The sequence below is a fragment of the Neoarius graeffei genome, chromosome 16 (genome assembly GCF_027579695.1).
Source record: "Neoarius graeffei isolate fNeoGra1 chromosome 16, fNeoGra1.pri, whole genome shotgun sequence".
NCBI classification, from domain to species: Eukaryota; Metazoa; Chordata; class Actinopteri; order Siluriformes; family Ariidae; genus Neoarius; species Neoarius graeffei.
Genome location: NC_083584.1, coordinates 27,428,952 through 27,449,603, shown reverse-complemented (window position 1 = coordinate 27,449,603; position 20,652 = coordinate 27,428,952). Strand labels below are relative to the sequence as shown.

General features: G+C 40.4%; 1 protein-coding gene across 1 annotated transcript in view; it reads right to left on the bottom strand.

Annotated features, from left to right (window-relative positions):
- pag1 (phosphoprotein membrane anchor with glycosphingolipid microdomains 1) overlaps positions 1 to 17,841 on the bottom strand; it is a 146,326-nt gene extending 128,485 nt beyond the window's left edge. The window contains exon 1 of the mRNA XM_060942725.1: positions 17,652 to 17,841. The gene's annotated coding sequence lies outside the window, so the exon portion shown is untranslated. The remainder of the gene's footprint in view (positions 1 to 17,651) is intronic.
- Positions 17,842 to 20,652: the final 2,811 nt, after the last annotated feature.

Below are 20,652 nucleotides of genomic sequence, written 5' to 3'. Positions count from 1 at the left end.
GAATTTATTTCCCGCTACATACACACACACTTTTCGGTTAGACCCCATCTACACTAGCAGAAAAGGTTACATCTAGTACCCTAAGCCAAGAGTTCTCAAACCTATTGCATTTAGGGACCCTTTAACTGCAAAAATACCCACAGTTCCATTATCTCCAAAACTCCACTATAATGATAATGGTAATGATAGGTAGTGATTTCCACCTCTGGATAAACTCTTACAGTTTCTATGTAGAACACTACAACTGAAGGTTTCCCTTTCAGAGAAGGCCCCAAGCAGAACTTATCTATTGAAATATAAAACCATTAACCATCCATAATCCCTTTGAGGAACCATTTTGCTGAGAGTGTAGTATTCCACGACCTTTTTTGTCTTGAACAATTCTCCAAGACTGTATTACCTTAATAGAGAAATACAAACATTGTTAACTCTATGATTTAAATGTTTCCATTTTGGGAATTTAAATCCTTTAACGTACAATGTACAGTACCAGGCAAAAGTTTGGACACCCTTACTCTATTCATTCATAGGTTTTTCTGTATTTGGACTATTTTCTACATTGTAGAACAATACTGAAGGCATCAAAATTGTGAAACAAGCCTGTCAATGACGGCGTAGCTCACTCTGGCCCCGTCTAATCCAGAAGAACTGGGTCACCTTGCACAATAAATGTTGCAAGCTATATACACTATATACAGAAGCTATATACACACACACACACACACACGGAATACCTAACTATTTACCAGAAAGAATCCAAAATAGCGAGGACTTGACCAAGAAGAAGCAATTTTTGTTGAACTGCTCATTAAGACTTAATTAGTCCATAACTTCATTAATAATTGTAATGAAGCAAATCTGGGTAGAAGTTATATGCACCCTACGTACCCCTACCTTCATTCCAGAAAGAATCAAAATTGGTTAAGAATTGAGAGAGAAGAAGCGATTTGTGTGGAAACGGATCATTAGGGCTTAATTACTCCATATTTTCATTATTAATTGCAATTATGAAAATTTGGGTAGAAGCTATATGCACCCCAGGCAGACCTAAGTTCCTGCCAAAAAGAAAAGAAATTGGTGAAGAATTGAGAGAGAAGAAGCGATTTTCGTGAAATGTGGACGACACATGATTAGATTAGAGTCACTGGAACATATACGGAATTATGTGGTAAACAAAAAAAAAAAAAGTGTTTAAAAAAATACGTTTTGTATTTGATATTGACAGTTTGTACACTATTGGAATTCTCTTAACCAGCTTCATGAGGTAGTCACCTAGAATGCTTTTCAATTAACAGGTGCCTCGTCAAAAGGTAATTAGTGCAATTTCTTGCCTTTTTAAATGAGTTTGAGATCAAACAGTAAATAATACAGGAAATAGCCCTATTCCACAACTGTAGTAATCCATATTGTGTCAAGAACCGCTCATCTAAGTAAAAGAAATGGCATCCATCATTACTTTAATATATGAAGTGTCTTTTAATTAAAAATAAAGAAAAAACATTGAATTAGAAGGTGTGTCCAAACTTTTGCCTGGTTGTCCAGTGGGCTCTTAATGTATAAATCAAATGATACTCTTCCCATAGGGCGGCACGGTGATGTAGTGGTTAGCGCTGTCGCCTCATAGCAAGAAAGTCCGGGTTCGAGCCCCGTGGCTGGCGAGGGCCTTTGTGTGGAGTTTGCATGTTCTCCCCGTGTCCGTGTGGGTTTCCTCCGGGTGCTCCAGTTTCCCCCACAGTCCAAAGACATGCAGGTTAGGTTAACTGGTGACTCTAAATTGACCGTAGGTGTGAATGTGAGTGTGAACGGTTGTCTGTGTCTATGTGTCAGCCCTGTGATGACCTGGCGACTTGTCCAGGGTGTACCCTGCCTTTCACCCGTAGTCAGCTGGGATAGGCTCCAGCTTGCCTGCGACCCTGTAGAACAGGATAAAGCGGCTACAGATAATGAGATGAGATGAGACTCTTCCCATATCGTTGGCACGAAGAAAGCAGTCGAGCTCCCACACATCCTAAATCCTAAAGAAAACTCAAGTTTGTCCAAATGTTTGGTGAATTATTTAGTAACATTAATCATGTAGCTCCAGTGAAAAACTAAAGAAGCAAAATGTCGGACATCGTACACGTCTTGACAGATTTCCTACACTTGTGGTGTGAATCATGTAAACATTTGAAGGAGTTATCGAAGGCTGTAACACACATTCAGCCGACCTACAGATCATGCAGTAAAATCAAGCACACACATCTGAGAGAGGCAGAAGAACTCCGAAATGCCAGACAGAGACATAATTAGTTTCCAAAAACCACTGAAATCAATCAATCAATCTGACATCTGATAGTGTGATCTTATTCAAATGTTGTCCTTTGCTAATGAAAAGTGTGAAAAGTTTATCGAGTTCTCAGATTAGCAGGAATTGCTTGTTTACGTGATATAAATGCATTGGTGTACAAAGTACCCAACTTCATTACTTAAGTCAAAGTATAGATCCCACTGGTCAAATGTTACTCCGATACAAGTGAAAGTTGTACAGTCAAATTTTTTACTTAAAGTACTTGCTTTTAAAAATACTTAAATATTAAAAGTACATTTTCTGTCAGTGCATCGTTGTATTATTGCCACAACGCTTACAAAACCTAATGCCTTTACCAAAGACAGAAATGTGAATTCACAAAATGAACGCATGCTGTGCCATCATGGTGGTTTAACGTTAAGCTAGCTAGTCAGTGAAACTCCATCTAACATGCTAGCAAACGCTTTTCAAACTCGAAATCATATTGGGTAGCTAACGCTACTAGAAAAGAAAGATTTCTACATTCTGTTTATTTGGCAAGATTATGCTAAAACATATTTCTGAAAGGACTTCAGATAAGTTAACATAGCATCATGTTACCATCACTCTGTTTTTACATGTTAACTAACAGTGTCCGAGTTAACTAGCTATGTGTAAACGTTAGCCGTGGACAAGACTATGGCAACTTGGTGGGCAAATCCATAGAAAGTCCTTTGACTAACCAGACTGCATAGCTATTGCAACGTTATCGCTAGCTCTAAAAGCACAGACAACTTCACTGCAAGCTTTCTCTTGGAATAAAATGTTTACATCCCTCATTATGCTTCCGCAGGTTGGACGGGGAATTTTTGAAGGCTGTGATGTGGTTCATTTTCGGCAAACAAAGCAAACATTTAAAACAAAATGAATCTTTAATCCTTTCAGAAAACTGAAACATGGGTTCTAGGTAAAGTCATGGGAGCGTGTAGCCTGGCAAGCCAGACTAAATGTGAATATTTAGTCTGGCCTCGATCCATAGACATTTCCGAAGCGGGTAGGAGGAACAAACCGCTGTCTTTCAAACTGTCTCTGTGCGTATAGGCCAACGCTCTGACCAATCAGCGCAACAGTGACTGTGACGTAGTCAGAGCGACAGAAAGCAGTGGGGGAGACCTTGAAATTAAATAATTTTTCAAAATGCGTATTAATTAATAAACAGGTTCTAGATATTAAGAAGTTTGGAGATAATGACCACAAGTTTGGAGTCTGTACCACATACACATTTTTTTCCAAGTGTTTTTCAAGGGTTTGCTTAAACTGTTTTTGAGAGTTTTTATTTAGTGGTGTTTGGTGAAATAATTTCCCTTAAATTTAAAATAAGAAACAATCAAAAAGTAAATGTTTCAAAGCTGTTTATTAATTCTTCGTACTGCACAAACTAGCCCCATCCTTTTGGCTACGAGCGGAGCCAGCTGGTAGATTAGACTTTTGCCATAGCCGGTCAGCAAAACAGCGAAAACGTCCTTCTTGAAAAGGAATGAGCGGAGAGCCTCTTCCTGCTCATGTTTCAACGAAAACTCCAAGTCTAATCCTTCTAAAACTGATTCCAAAGTGGAGTCAAACGCGTGTTCACTAGCCCGTAGCCATCTTTCCTGTTGCGCTTTCTCCAGCGTCGCGCAGCTTTGTCGTCACTCCTGCAAAAGCCCGCCCAAAGAATCCAAACAAAAACCTTGCGTTGTGATTGGCGGGCACGATTTTATGCCCGGGGTGTTTTTGTTTATATGGTGCGAGGCTAGACCCATTCGCTAGGCAAAAAATATTTTTGGCCACTAGGCAGTTGGGTCTAGTTTACTAGGCTAGGGAGCGTGCATTCTCCAGATGAACCGGCTCCTTCCATTCTGCCATCAACTGATCGTGTTCAAATAATGCTGCTGGGAAATCATTGAACTTGATTTTATACAGTTGATGGGCATGACATGACCCTAGTGATTACTGATCGGTTGTCTCAGTGTCGCCTGCGAAAAAACCAATCACGTTTTAGAAAAGAAAAAAAAACCATCCACTTTCAAAGCTGCTTCATAGTAATGAGTAACGAGGACCTTGATAGAAATGTAGTGGAGTGAAAAGTACGATATTTGTCTTTCAAATGTAGTGAAGTTAAAGTCATAAGTTTAAAAAAAATACTCAAGTACAGATAGATACTCAAAAAATGGACTTCAGTACAGTACTCAAGTAAATGTACTTCATTACTGTCCACCTCTGTTTAAACGCACTTTATATTTGGTTTCACAAATGCATTTTACATTGCTCACTTAAAGCACACAGTGAAATAAATAAGGAGTCAGGTCAACCCAATGGATTCCACTCATGGATTTTAGTTTACGACATTTTATATACAGTGATCATAGGGGGAGATATTTAATATGCTTTCACAATGAGAAGTATTTTAACCCTGGAGATGAATTTTTGGTATTTAGTAATGACAGTGACGATCCACAAATCGAACCACACGAATTAAATGTAACGAATATGAACGGACCATTTCGATTTCAACAAAAAGTTCAGCTTCACTTCTCTTTCCTCATGGGAAAATGGCTTCACTTCACTGGGAACATCATACCCATTAACCCAACCTCAGTAAGTTTACTAGAGTACGTCACAGTGTACCTCTGAATGCTGGCATTGTTCTCATCAGGTGTGTTATACTAAACCGAACTGAACTCGATGGGCTAGGTGAAGTCCGTTATGCAAATTAATTTGTGCTTTTTCCACCTCTGACTGTTTCACATCCTGTACAAAGTGCTAGTTGTTTTGGTTGTTTGTATTTCTCCTGATACTCGAGTAATCATGGCATGGCATAAAGACAAATTTCTTTCCATCATAAATATTTACATCGGGAGCTTTTCTAGAGAGGACACTCGAACAGATGACATTGCCCTGTAACAATGACCTTTACTGTTTCAAAGCCATCAGCACTCTGTGGCATTTGGAAACAGGAGAACATCCAATTTTCAAAGGAAATGAAAAATCAATCAAGCAAGGGTCAATCGTTGAGAGAGGGTTTTTAAAGTGCACCCACAATAATAGAATCAATGCTTCATCTAATGAGCTGGGGTGGGGGTGATGTGGCCTTCAAATAGTACAACAGTAGTTGGAATGTTTTTAAAAATATGGGGGGGAAAAAATACACTATACTATGCATACCATGGAGACAACTATGGGCCGAGCAGTAAGCACTCTCGACCTTGAGAAACCTAGGAGGAGAAAAAATCCTTTGCGGTGGGGAAGTGAATATTGCATCAGCTTTGGTCAACATTTCCCACATTTGCTAACTTTGGCTTACAAACTAGGCTGCTACCAAAGCAAAAATGAGCGTGTGATATAAAACGAGAGTGTTTTTGCATCTGCTGTGCTATGAAAAGCTGTGCTGAGCGAAACGCGGACCTTTCATCCGTGAAGCAGATAGGCAAAGCAAAAGAGCCGTCTGCTGTGTGAAGCGCTTTTTATTATAGACTGCGTTTATCAAATAAATAAAACCAAGTCTGATAAGTCAAAATCTGGTCTTGCACTTGTGTGTTACTATGTCCAAACTCCAGAGTCAAAAAAAAAAAAAAATTATATAATCAGTTATTCCACAAAATCAGGTCGTACATGAGCTGATAGCCGATGAAGCGCGTAGCACCAGGTTGGCTATAAGTCATACACGATGAGATTGAGTGGAATAACCGTTTTATTATATCCACATTCACTGTATGTTGAGAAACAGAGCATTTCTATTTTTTTGCAAATTTGATAAAAACTTGATGCAAAATGTCCGACAAAATCATTTCCGCTTAGAATGTAAACAAACCAGTAAAATGATGGGAGCAATTTGTGTAAATTATTATTATTGAAAAAAAAAAGATACAATCTTACCATCAAATACTTTCATTCCATATTTTGTTGCTTCTTTTGTATTTTTGAGGTTGTCTTTTCAAGTAGAGTTTTTATTTCATCCTCGGTTGGTTCACCAACATGCTCCACCATTTTGTTTTTCTCTACTCACAGTATAAGAGCTGATATCCTAGTAGTAGAGTAGCCAATCAGAATGTGCGATTGCTCATGTCCAGTGAATGTGGATAGAAATTATACACATCACAAACGTGAGCAAACCACCGACCTTGTGGAACCATTCTTACATCACAATATCTCAAAATATTAAAATCAGATCATCTGTATCTTTAAAAGCCAGGAGAACCTTAGTCCTGCGAGCCCATTTATACCAGCTCCCAATGTATTTCTGCACGACAACTAATCAGTTCTGGAGAAATTGTGGTTTAAATATTAAACTGTTATTTAAATATTGGTTTAAATATTAAAATGTTACACATATTGCATGGGGACGGCAAGGTGGTGTAGTGGTCATCACTGTCGCCTCACAGCAAGAAGGTCCGGGTTTGAGCCCCGTGGCCGGCGAGGGCCTTTCTGTGCGGAGTTTGCATGTTCTCCCCGTGTCTGCGTGGGTTTCCTCCGGGTGCTCCGGTTTCCCCCACAGTCCAAAGACATGCAGGTTAGGTTAACTGGTGACTCTAAATTGACCGTAGGTGTGAATGTGAGTGTGAATGGTTGTCTATGTGTCAGCCCTGTGATGACCTGGCGACTTGTCCAGGGTGTACCCTGCCTTTCGCCCGTAGTCAGCTGGGATAGGCTCCAGCTTGCCTGCGACCCTGTAGAACAGGATAAAGCGGCTAGAGATAATGAGATGAGACATACTGCATGCTAAGCAACTCTTTCCTGTAGCTCTGTTAAACAGTACACAGTCACTAAGTGTAGAAATTCAACCTGAATTGAATCTAACTCAGATTTACTAGAGCATGATGTATGATTCTTGCAGATGGTGCACAGGAAGGGCAAAAGTTTCAATATTTCAGAGTACTTCCCCTTTCCTGAACTACTGTGTTACCAGACAGTTCAGCAAACGTCCATACACCTGCCTGAGCCTGGATGGTCTCTGCTTTCACTGACTAATGAGAAAAAGAGCTTTCTGAGAGGGTATTACTCTATTCTTTTGCCCTTCAGATATTCTATTACTCCATTCTGCTTTATTCCCACTTCCAGACCCACAAAGTGGCCAGTGGCCAGCACTGGGATTTGGTCCAATACCAATATACGGCATGTCCATTCATGCATAGTGGATAACGCATTCAAGCACACCATCCATAATTATGTGCCAAAAGCCCACGCTGGCAGCTTGAAAAGCTCTGTTAAAGAAATCACACACAGCTGGAGAAGCATCCAGACATGTGAATGCAACTGGGCTTGAGACAGAAAGCCACAACTGCTGATCAGTTGCACAAAAAGATGAGAGTGGGTTGCTCGAAGGATTAGACTACACCGAGTTTAGAGCGAAGCAAGAATTTGTTGAGCTGGAGCTTTTCTTTCCATTTCATTTGTGCGGCACCACTAATTAATTTTAAATCACTTAAGAAATAAAACCTCTGAATAAAACCTTGACATGAGATTAACTGACATCTACCAGGATGGATTTAGTTTAAACCAACAGCAAAATTGTTGCTCGTGAAATCATTCATCATCAATATTTCTTTCTTCCCTAGCATTACAATGTCTATTTTCCACAATCCATCCGATACACACTGCATTTACGGAAATTGAAAAATCATCATCATAATCCCAAACTGATACAATCCTGATCATTTTTTAAACAAAATTTTGGTCCAAGCTAATTAAAAAAGATAAACCTTGATTTAATCCAAGTTAAGGCTTAACCTTTTTTTTTTTTTTTTAAGTGCACCCCAGTCTGAGCTAGCTCATTTCATGGTGCATGATCAGAGCAGTTCGAAATAAGTTCAATAATATTTCCATTTGCTAAGACATAGAGCAATGCTGACACCAGGAGTGAAACTTTCATTCAGTTTCATTTCTGTCTTTTATTCAACAGTTGTTGGGTTTTTGTTTTGTTTTTTTTCCTGCCGAGTACAACTGAATGACCACAGTGCAATACCCAAAGTTTGCAGATAAGACTTGGTTATTTAAATGTCTGGTAAATAGTGCACATGAATAATAAAAAAAAAAAAAGTGTACATGGCCTCCAGAAACACAGGCGCAGTGACTCAGTGTTCAAATCCCTCAGGCACAGTCGAGCATCAGTGTGTTAAACCACTGTACAGCTTAACTCAGCCTTCAAAAACACATCAAGTGGGGAATGAAACACAACAGGGTGTGATATTTTAGAAAAAAAAATAAAAAAAATCAACGACCGAGTGGCGTTATGCACTCAAATGCAAAGCAGAGTTACTGTTCTGACCCCAAGTTGATCATTTTTCCAATAACAGCACAACCTGGAGTGTTTTATTCCTCTTATACGTCAGCAGTTTGCCAACTATTACAACTTGTAATTTTTTGGTGAACACAATACATTTATCTGTAGTTACAATTAGGTCCATAAATATTTGGACAGAGACATTTTTCTAATTTTGGTTCTGTACATTACCACAATGGATTTTGAACAAAACAATTCAGATGCAGTTGAAGTTCAGACTTTCAGCTTTAATTCAGTGAGTTGAACAAAATGATTGCATAAAAATGTGAGGAACTAAAGCATTTTTTAAACACAATCCCTTCATTTCAGGGGCTCAAAAGTAATTGGACAAATTAAATAATTGTAAATAAAATGTTCATTTCTAATACTTGGTTGAAAACCCTTTGTTGGCAATGACTGCCTGAAGTCTTGAACTCATGGACATCATTAGACGCTGTGTTTCCTCCTTTTTAATGCTCTGCCAGGCCTTTACTGCAGCGGTTTTCAGTTGCTGTTTGTTTGTGGGCCTTTCTGTCTGAAGTTTAGTCTTTAACGAGTGAAATGCATGTTCAATTGGGTTGAGATCAGGTGACTGACTTGGCCATTCAAGAATATTCCACTTATTTGCTTGAATAAACTCCTGGGTTGCTTTGGCTTTATGTTTTGGGTCATTGTCCATCTGTATTATGAAACGCCGACCAATCAGTTTGGCTGGATTTGAGCACACAGTAGGTCTCTGAATACCTCAGAATTCATCCGGCTGCTTCTGTCCTGTGTCACATCATCAATAAACACTAGTGATCCAGTGCCACTCACAGCCATGCATGCCCAAGCCATCACACTGCCTCCGCCGTGTTTTACAGATGATGTGATATGCTTTGGATCATGAGCTGTACCACGCCTTCGCCATACTTTTTTCTTTCCATCATTCTGGTAGAGGTTGATCTTGGTTTCATCTGTCCAAAGAATGTTCTTCCAGAACTGTGCTGGCTTTTTTAGATTTTTTTTAGCAAAGTCCAATCTAGCCTTTTTATTCTTGAGGCTTATGAGTGGCTTGCACCGTGCAGTGATCCCTCTGTATTTACTTTCATGCAGTCTTCTCTTTATGGTAGATTTGGATATTGATACACCTACCTCCTGGAGTGTTGTTCACTTGGTTGGCTGTTGTGAAGGGGTTTCTCTTCACCATGGAAATTATTCTGCGATCATCCACCACTGTTGTCTTCTGTGGGCGTCCAGGTCTTTTTGCATTGAGTTCACCAGTGCTTTCTTTCTTTCTCAGGATGTACCAAACTGTAGATTTTGCCACTCCTAATATTGTAGCAATTTCTCGGATGGGTTTTTTCTGTTTTCGCAGCTTAAGGATGGCTTGTTTCACCTGCATGGAGAGCTCCTTTGAACGCATGTTTTCTTCACAGCAAAATCTTCCAAATGCAAGCACCACACCTCAAATCAACTCCAGGCCTTTTATCTGCTTAATTGAGAATGACATAACGAAGGAATTGCCCACACCTGCCCATGAAATAGCCTTTGAGTCAATTGTCCAATTACTTTTGGTCCCTTTAAAAACAGGGTGGCACATGTTAAGGAGCTGAAACTCCTAAACCTTTCATCCAATTTTAATGTGGATACCCTCAAATGAAAGCTGAAAGTCTGGACTTTATGTCCATGTCCATTATATAACTACAACTTGAATATGTTTCAGTAAACAGGTAAAAAAACAAAATTTGTGTCAGTGTCCAAATATATATGGACCTAACTGTATATTTAATGTTGTGGAACATCCATGAGACAAGTTAGTTCCTGTTATCACTCACGTGATAAGTTATAAACCTCAGTAACTTCGGTCTTGTAAAATTAAGAAGAAAAACTATGCAGCTTGTCAAGTTAGCAAGGAATCACAAAGCGCAAACGCCTCCACCCTGAAGACTTTCTCACAGCAGCAAACTGACTTCCTGTTACAAAGTGCTGACACTAGAGACTCTTTCCATAAATGTAAAACAAATGCCAACTTACAGAAAATATCAACATTTCAATGATGAAAATTTTTTCCCTTTGTTAAATAACAGGGTTTTTAAAAAAAAAAATATATATATATATATATATATATATATATATATATATATATATATATATATATATATATATATATACACACACACACATACATACAGTACTGTGTAAAAGTCTTAGGCACCCTATTTTTTTTTTTCAGACAAACTTTATGATAGGTTTTTTCCCCCCTGCCAAGTACAACTTAATGACCACAGTACAAGACCCAAAGTTTGTAGATAAGACGTGAGGTTATTTAAATGTGTGGTAAATAGTGCACATAAATAATAAAGTGTACATGGTCCCCACCAGAAACACAGGCGCAGTGACTCATTATTGAAACGGTGGTGTAGTGGTTAGCGCTGTTGCCTCACAGCAAGAAGGTTCTGGGTTCGAACCCAGCAGTCGGTGAGGGCCTTTCTGTGTGGAGTTTGCATGTTCTCCCCGTGTCTGCGTGGGTTTCCCCCACAGTTCAAAGACATGCAGTTAGGTTAATATGGGATGGCCTTGGGCTGAGGTGCCCTTGAGCGAGACACCTAACTCCCAACTGCTCCCTGGGCGCTATTAGCATGGCTGCCCACTGCTCTGGGTATGTGTGTGTTCACTGCTTCAGATAGGTTAAATGCAGAGAGGAAATTTCACAAGTATGTGATGAGTAAAGTTGTGCTTTATTTTTCTAAATTGACCGTAGGTGTGAATGTGAGTGTGAATGGTTGTCTGTGTCTATGTGTCAACCCTGTGATGACCTGGCGACTTGTCCAGGGTGTACCCCGCCTTTCGCCCGTAGTCAGCTGGGATAGGCTCCAGCTTGCTCGCGACCCTGCACAGGATAAGCGGTTACAGATGATGGATGGATACATTATCGAGTCGGTACAAAAACATTTTAAACGTTCCTTTCCTGCACAAAATTAAATCTTACAGAAAAAAAAAAGTTTGCATCCGAGCAGCATATTACATAAGAGAGCACTCTTCAGATTAAAAAAGAAAACATAATGAAGGCTGCTGGGTTTTGGTGCAAAATGAAGAAGCGAGTGTGACAGTCAAAGTGTCCAGAAGAACTGGGGCTGGTTCTGTAAGATGCTCAGTAAAACCTACAGCTCAGTTCCTTATCAAACTGCACTCATTGTACCTGAGACTGCTATTTCTTTTTAAACCAAAGGGTCGTCTCACACCAAATGTTGACTTTATTTCATTTATTATGGCTTACTGATTACAAGTATTTTTTAATGTTGAAAACACTTAATTTCACTATTTTTAAGCCATTTTTGGTCGACAGCATTTCCTTACATGTGACTCAGACTTCTGCACAGTACTGTATAAGTGGAGCATCTGCTTTACAAGTACCTGTGATTTGTTACTATGGAAAAGAAGTTGTGAGCGTTAATATAAACTTGCTTGAATAGAGTTATCGAAAATTAATATATTACTACAGTTATACCAACAATAATATGGATAATGAAAATAAACAGTCATCCCCTATCTCATCCCTGTATCTGATCCCAAGCTCATTGTTTTGGTTTCTTTTCCATCTGAGATGGGGTTAAACTCACCAGCGTGGTGATCATCATGCTTTAACCTGCTGTCTCTGTGTTGGTGCAACAGTTACTGCAATTTCACATTAAAGCTGCAAACATTGATCATTTCATAGCAAATAAAGTAATGCGTGGTCTAAGAGGAAATAGGAAGCCAATGGAAACAGGGCATACTTTCAGAGAGTTTGTGGATCAAATCAATCAATCTGGAAGACAAATTTCAGAGGCATGGTGGTTGTAAAGGACAGACGGGTTGGGAGTCACATTCTTTTAAATACTTCCTTGGAGGGTGTAGTATAGGGGAATCCCTGGTTCATATTGCAAAACAAAGTTTTTAAATGTCATTAAACGTGTAGTACATGAGAAGCGGAAAACTAAAGCATATCCTGGACATATAAAAAAACATATAGCTTACTAGGTCTATTAAAATAACAGCATAATGAAAACGAGAAGATCTGAGAATCCAAAGGAGATGGGAAATGTGAATTTTTGTTCTTTTTGAAAACCAGGAAGATGGTATCATCTTGCGTTTGTTCTTTATTTCGAGTATAAACAAGCTTTATTTTTAACACATTACAGGAACTTCCCTTACATAGATAACAAAAGATGGAATTGAGGACTTCTCCTATTTTTCACTTTGTGATTGATATCTACAAACCGAAGTGGGTACAGAGTTCAATACTGTATTAAAAATGGATAAAAGTAGCATCTGTGCATACCTAAAGGTCACGTTTGATAATTAACTTCTTAATTATTGATTAATGCCTTCAAATATCCAAAGGCTGTTTTATATAGAAGAGCAGTTTTGTCCTTTTTTAACCCGGTGAAATTGCATTCCCTCGTAACCCTCCTTTAAATCAAACCCTGCAAATGAGTGTGAAATTACTTATGATGCTTGTTTACTGATGTTTTTAATCAATTCAATTCACACCAAGTAGCCTTGGAAGCATCGGATGATGTTCATGTGAAAACAACTAGTTATAAACAGAGCAAAAGCATACACACTGACTGAGGAGATTATTATGTAGAAATGTGTCTTCATTGGTTTTGCAGTGAAGTGTGAATTTTTAAGTGTAATTCTGAGAATTACCTTAATAAAACACCCCACCAAGATAAAGCTAACCAAATCACAAAAGGTGAACTGGTTTCTTTCCTTTCAAACTGAATTAATATCACTTTAAAGGAAACCACCACCTGGAAACACATTAAATATGTTATTATGAAATATGTATGATGTGATTAACAGTTCTGGTGCAAATGTGTTGGTGATTACTGTATTTGAATTAATTCTGTGAGAAGCTGGTAGTCGTGTTTCCATCACAGGGGGACAGTTGCAATAGAAGAAAAAAAAAAGATAAACAAACAAACGAGATGACAATCAGAGCAAGAGCTACAGTGGTGCTTGAAAGTTTGTGAACCCTTTCGAATTTTCTATATTTCTGCATAAATATGACCTAAAACATCAGCTTTTCACACAAGTCCTAAAAGTAGATAAAGAGAACCCAGTTAAACAAATGAGACAAAAATATTATACTTGCTCATTTATTTATTGAGGAAAATGATCCAATATTACATATCTGTGAGTGGCAAAAGTATGTGAACCTCTAGGATTAGCAGTTAATTTGAAGGTGAAATTAGAGTCAGGTGTTTTCAATCAATGGGATGACAATCAGGTGTGAGTGGGCACCCTGTTTTATTTAAAGAACAGGGATCTATCAAAGTCTGATCTTCACAACACATGTTTGTGGAAGTGTATCATGGCACAAACAAAGGAGATTTCTGAGGACCTCAGAAAAAGCATTGTTGATGCTCATCAGGCTGGAAACGGTTACAAAACCATCTCTAAAGAGTTTGGACTCCAGCAATCCACAGTCAGACAGACTGTGGACAAATGGAGGAAATTCAAGATTAAGAGCAAGTTACCCTCCCCAGGAGTGGTCGACCAACAAAGATCACTCCAAGAGCAAGGCGTGTAATAGTCAGCGAGGTCACAAAAGACCCCATGGTAACTTCTAAGCAACTGAAGGCTTCTCTCACATTGGCTAATGTTAAATGTTCATGAGTCCACCATCAGGAGAACACTGAACAACAATGGTGTGCATGGCAGGGTTGCAAGGAGAAAGCCACTGCTCTCCAAAAAGAACATTGCTGCTCGTCTGCAGTTTGCTAAAGATCACGTGGACAAGCCAAAAGGCTATTGGAGAAAATGTTTTGTGGACGAATGAGACCAAAATGGAACTTTTTGGTTTAAATGAGAAAAGTGTTATGTTTGGAGAAAGGAAAACACTGCATTCCAGCATAAGAACCTTATCCCATCTGTGAAACATGGTGGTGGTAGTATCATGGTTTGGGCCTGTTTTGCTGCACCTGGGCCAGGACGGCTTGCCATCATTGATGGAACAATGAATTCTGAATTATATCAGCGAATTCGAAAGGAAAATGTCAGGACATCTGTCCATGAACTGAATCTCAAGAGAAGGTGGGTCATGCAGCAAGACAACGACCCTGAGCACACAAGTCGTTCTACCAAAGAATGGTTAAAGAAGAATAAAAGTTAATGTTTTGGAATGGCCAAGTCAAAGTCCTGACCTTAATCCAATCGAAATGTTATGGAAGGACCTGAAGTGAGCAGTTCATGTGAGGAAACCCACCAACATCCCAGAGTTGAAGCTGTTCTGTACGGAGGAATGGGCTAAAATTCCTCCAAGCCGGTGTGCAGGACTGATCAACAGTTACCGGAAATGTTCAGTTGCAGTTATTGCTACACAAGGGGGTCACACCAGATACTGAAAACCAAGGTTCACATACTTTTGCCACTCACAGATATGTACTATTGAATCATTTTCCTCAATAAATAAATGACCAAGTATAATATTTTTGTCTCATTTGTTTAACTGGGTTCTCTTTATCTACTTTTAGGACTTGTGTGAAAATCTGATGTTGTTTTAGGTCATATTTATGCAGAAATATGGAAAATTCTAAAGGGTTCACAAACTTTCAAGCACCACTGTACTTTTCTCACTCACCATCTTCTAGTGATGTTTTAACGTCATATTAATGAGAATTCAAATGTTACTCAGCTAGGTAGTGAGCTACAAGATGACGAGCATGATGGCGTGATGGCAGTATTAGAACGTTGTACACTCCATTTGAGAGGAGCATACAGATGAGGAGGTGAGACAGCTGGACAGAATAACAGGCTCAAGTGCTGCTGCATCACTCCCTTTAGATACAGATGGATGGATCCCACTGGAACCACTAACAGCAGGCAGCTGAATGGTATTGTGGGTAATGTAAGAATCCATTAACCAAAGTGGAAACAGACCAACAGGTCAATTAAAGTAGTTTCAATATAAAAATTAAAATTTCATTACAACAACTTGGACTCCAGTGACAATCACATACTTCCATCCGTCCGTTATCGATGCCCCTTCTCCGTCAGGATCACAAGGGAATCTGGAGCCAATCCCAGCTGACTTTGGGTGAGAGATGGGGTATACCCTGAGCAGGTCACCAATCTATTGCAGGGCTAATGCAGAGACAAACAACCATTCACACTCGTGGGCAATTTAGAGTAGCCAGTTGACCAGTAGGACCCAGTTGACCTTTTATTGGATTGCCAGAGGAAACCTGCACGGGCACAAAGAGAACATGCAAACTCTACACAGAAAGGCCCCAGTTAGCCATGAGGTTCAAATTCAGCACCTGAATTGGTTGCTGTTGCTGTGGGGCAACAGTGCCAACCACTACACAACCATGCATGCCAGCCTCATGCATTACCATGCAAGTCATTCAGGCTACTGGATTACACCCATTATATCAATGGATCATCACTGGTTGACCATTTTAGCATTCTAAACTCAACTCTACCTTTCTTTGTCACTGGGATGGTACCTTCAAGCGTACACCATCTGTCCCTTTAATGTGCACGTAGAGCTCATTATTGGACCTCAAGGTAACTATGTGGTACCTTTTTGGCCCTAGAAACGTAATATATGTTCCCAATCAGTATATAAAGGGTACAAATAAGTACCTTAGAGGGTACTTCCCTGGTGACAAGCCACTGTACACCTAAAGGTACAATAATATGCTTTATTTTCTGAGTGCACTGCAAAAAAATGATCTCTTGTTAAGAGAAAATACCTTTGCGAATTTATCTAATATATTAGAACTCAAATATAAGATTATTTAGCTTACTTTTAGGTGCTTTTCCTCATTTCAAGCTTGAAATTGTCTTATTCTATTGGCAGATCACTTTGCTTCTTTCTAGAATTAAATGCTTAAAATTAGCAAAATGATCTGCCGTCATAAGAATGAATAAGAAAATGTAAAGCTTGAAATGAGGAAAAGCGTCTAAAGGTAAGCAAAATAAACTTGAGTTCTAATAAGAAATATTAGATAAATTCACCCATATTAAAGATATTTTCTCTCAACAAGAAATCATTTTTTGCAGTGTAAGGGGTACATTAGTGTAGATTGTTCCTTGGGGGATAGAAATGGACAAACTGTATACCTATTTCTGACAGCATAGAGTACCTTCAAAGCTTTATTCTGAAACCTAACTTCAGTCCATTTATGTACGTCTATCTATTTGTCTATAGATACAGAGACATTTTTACCATGTAAAACACACACAGTAAAGGTACAAAATGAGGGTACCACTGCAGTGATAAGTAAAGGTACTTCTTTCTAAGAGTGTAGCATGTTTATTTAGTCGTGTATTAGGATGAAATGTTCCTCAGGTGGGGGTGGTGTAATGGTTAGCACTGTCGCCTCACAGCAAGACGGTCCTGGGTTCGAGCCCAGCGGCCGACAAGGGCCTTTCCGTGTGGAGTTTGCATGGTGGGTGCTCTGGTTTCCCCCAGAGTCCAAAAACATGCAGGTTAGTCTAATTGGTGGCTCTAAATTGACCGTAGGTGCAAATGTGAGCGTGAATGGTTGTTTGTGTGTCAGCTCTGCGATGACCTGGCGACTTGTCCAAGGTGTACCCCGCCTCTCGCCCATAGCCAGCTGGGATGGGCTCCAGCTTGCCTGTGACCCTGTAGGACAGGATAAGCGGCTACAGATAATGGATGGATGGATGGATGGATGGATGTTCCTCAGGTGTAGATGAGGAGAAATTTGGTAGACTGCAGGCTGCCACCAGTTGGTGTGATCAGTGATGGAGTTAAAGCTGCAACAACTGGTGCTATAAAAGCCAACAAGTGCCTGGGCATCATATATCATATAGCCAGCCAACCAACCAACCAACCAACCAACCAAATGATCCTGTATTCCTGTGTTGTTGTAAAGCGGGTGTGTATAAACTGAGTGAATAGGAGTCCATTCCTCTCCAGCAAACCGCATTCCTCTGTGCGCACGCACGCACGCGCGCTGCGGCACAAACCCGCACAGCAGCCAACTTTGAGCTGGCGCATGCTCCTCCGGTTCTCCTGCCATCACAACACCTTTATTCTGCAGCAACTTTCTCAGGTAATTAACAAGAAGAGAGAAGAGCACTCACCCCGAGACGACCATCCGTCAACCCGCAGCTTCACAGCACAATGTGCGGAGAAAACCAGACCAGACCAAACCCGCAGCTTCTTCTGCTTTCAGTGTGTGATTTAAAAACACAGTGTGATTACAGTGAGCTTTCCTGAGCTGTGACTCTCCACACAGCACATACCGGTGTGTAGATCCGCAGACTCCAGGCATCTACCACTCCTCCTCCTCTCACACTGGGGAGGATTAGTAAGAAGCCACGCAATGGCTCATGGGAAGTCGAGTTTTGGAGCTCATGCCTTATATTTATCTCCAATGGCACTATTAATGCCTCAGTACACTTATGAATAGTGGCACGGTGGTGCAGTTGGTTAGCAAGAAGGTTCTGGGTTCAAGCCCAGTGGTTGACAGGGGGGCCAGGATGCCTGATCCATCCTGGTGCCCTGTGTCTGGTTGGAGTCTCATCACATCGCTCCTGTGGAGGGTGGCCCCATGTGGACAGTTGGGGGTCGTGCCTGGAGGACGCTCCGGACTCTTGCAGTGGTGCTTTTGTGGCTGGGGACTTGCAGTTGACTTGCTGACTTGGGGACTTGCAGTTGACTTGCTGACTTGGGGACTGCAGTTGACTTGCTGACTTTAGGACTGCGGTTGACTTGCTGACTTTAGGACTGCGGTTGTCGTGAATGGTTTTGTGCTCAGGTTTCCATCGGTGGGGGGTTTATAGCATCAACGAAGCTGACTTTATGTTAGGACTGTTAATGTGATAGTCATGTTGACGGGGGGGGGGATGCTCTGGACTCTTGCAGTGGTGCTTTTGTGGCTGGGGACTGCAGTTGACTTGCTGACTTTAGGACTGCGGTTGTCGTGAACGGTTTTGCGCTCGGGTTTCCAATTCTAAGGTCCCGTCACTGGCTTCCAGTAAGCTACAGAATTGACTTTAAAGCATTGCTGCTGGTGTACAAATCTCTAAATGGTACAGGGCCCAATTACCTCTCTGATGTGTTGCAGTGGCCTAATCCAATCAGATCTACCAGATCGCAGCAGCAAAATTTACTGCTAAAACCTGTTGTTAAAATAAAGTGTGGTGAAGCAGCTTTTAGCTACTATGCAGTACAGCTACGGAACCAACTCCCAGAGGACATCAAAAATGCTCCTGCTGTTGGCAGCTTCAAATCTAGATTAAAGACCAAGCTGTTTTCAGATGCTTTCTGCTAACTGATAACATCTTTGCATGTTTTAAACTTTACTTAACTTTTATTCTATTTTATTCTGCTGTTTTTTTACTGAACTTTTACTTCATTTTATTATTTGTTTCTACTATTGTTTAATTCTTATTTTTTTCTCTCTTCTTCCCCCTTTATTTTATGTAATTTTATTTTCTATTGTTTACTGTTTTACCTTTACCTCTGTAAAGCACATTGAACTGCCACTGTGTATGAAATGCGCTATATAAATAAACTTGCCTTGCCTGTAGAACAGGATAGGTGGCTACAGATAATGGATTCTGTCGGTGGGGGGTTTATACCGTAGCATCAACGAAGCTGATTTTATGTTAGGATTGTTAATGTGATAGTCATGTTGTCTGTTGTTGCCCAAATGAGGATGGGTTCCCTTTTGAGTCTGGTTCGTCTCGGGGTTTCTTCCTCGTGTTGTCTGAGGGAGTTTTTCCTTGCCACCGTCGCCACAGGCTTGCTCATTGTGGATAGATTAGAGATAAAATTAGTTCATATTTTAAGTCGTTCAAATTCTGTAAAGCTGCTTTGCAACAGTGTTTATTGTTAAAAGCACTATACAAATAAACTTGACTTGACTTGACCTTTCTGTATGTTCTTCCCGTGTCTGCATGGGTTTCCTCTGGGTGGTCTGGTATCTCTCACAGCTCAAAGACATCCATCCATCCATCCATCCATCCATCCATCTATCCATTATCTGTAGCCACCTATCCTGTTCTACAGGGTTGCAGGCTATCCCAGCTGACTATGGGCGAGAGGTGGGGTACACCATGGACAAGTCGCCAGATTTCTCTCTGTGGTCGGCATGAAGCTGGACTCTCTGGTGACGGTGGTAGAGAAGAGGACTATGGACAAACTACTGAACATCATGGATGATGCCAGTCACCCTCTGCACACCGTCATCAGCAACCAGAGGAGCCTGTTCAGTGACAGAACGCTCCTTCCCAAGTGCAGGACTAACAGACTTAAAAACTCCTTTGTCCCTCATGCCATCAGACTGTACAACTCCTCTCTGGGGGGGAGGAGGGGTAACAGGAGGACAGAGGACGGGAAGGAGCAGTAGCCTAGCCTGACAAAAAAGCAATACTGGACAATGTGCAATACCTCTCCTGCTGGACTTTTTTTCATATCTTTTTAACATATTTGTATATGTAAATACTTAATTTATTTATCTAGAAGTTTTCTAAAGACTTAATTTATCGAGAAGTTCTCTCTTTTTTCTATTCTATTCTCTGTTTATCCTGTAATGATGCTACTGGAATTTTAATTTCCCTGAGGGAACCCTCCCAAAGGGATCAATAAAGTTCTATCTAATCTAATCATCACAGGGCTCACACAGAGACAAACAACCATTCACACCTAACCTGCATGTCTTTGGACTGTGGGGGAAACCGGAGTACCCAGGGAGAACATGCAAACTCCACACAGGAAGGCTCTCGCCGGCCGCTGGGCTTGAACCCAGGCCCTTCTTGCTGTGAGGCAATAGTGCTAACCACTACACCACCGTGCTGCTTGCCCAAAGACATATGGTTAGGTTAACTGGCTACTCTAGATTGTCCAACGTGTGTGTGAATGACTGAGAGGAGAAAACCTCTATAATAATCCAGTAGAAGGCAATAGGAAACCACGACTGTAATTCTGGCTGAAGCTGTTAAAGAGGCCATGTCACTGCAGTGATATGCCAGATGGATAGGTAGACACTTATGAATCTTTAAATAATATTAGCTGGCTTTTTTTCTGTGATATTAGATATATTCCATTCAGCTAGCATGATATTGAACAAGCTGAAGA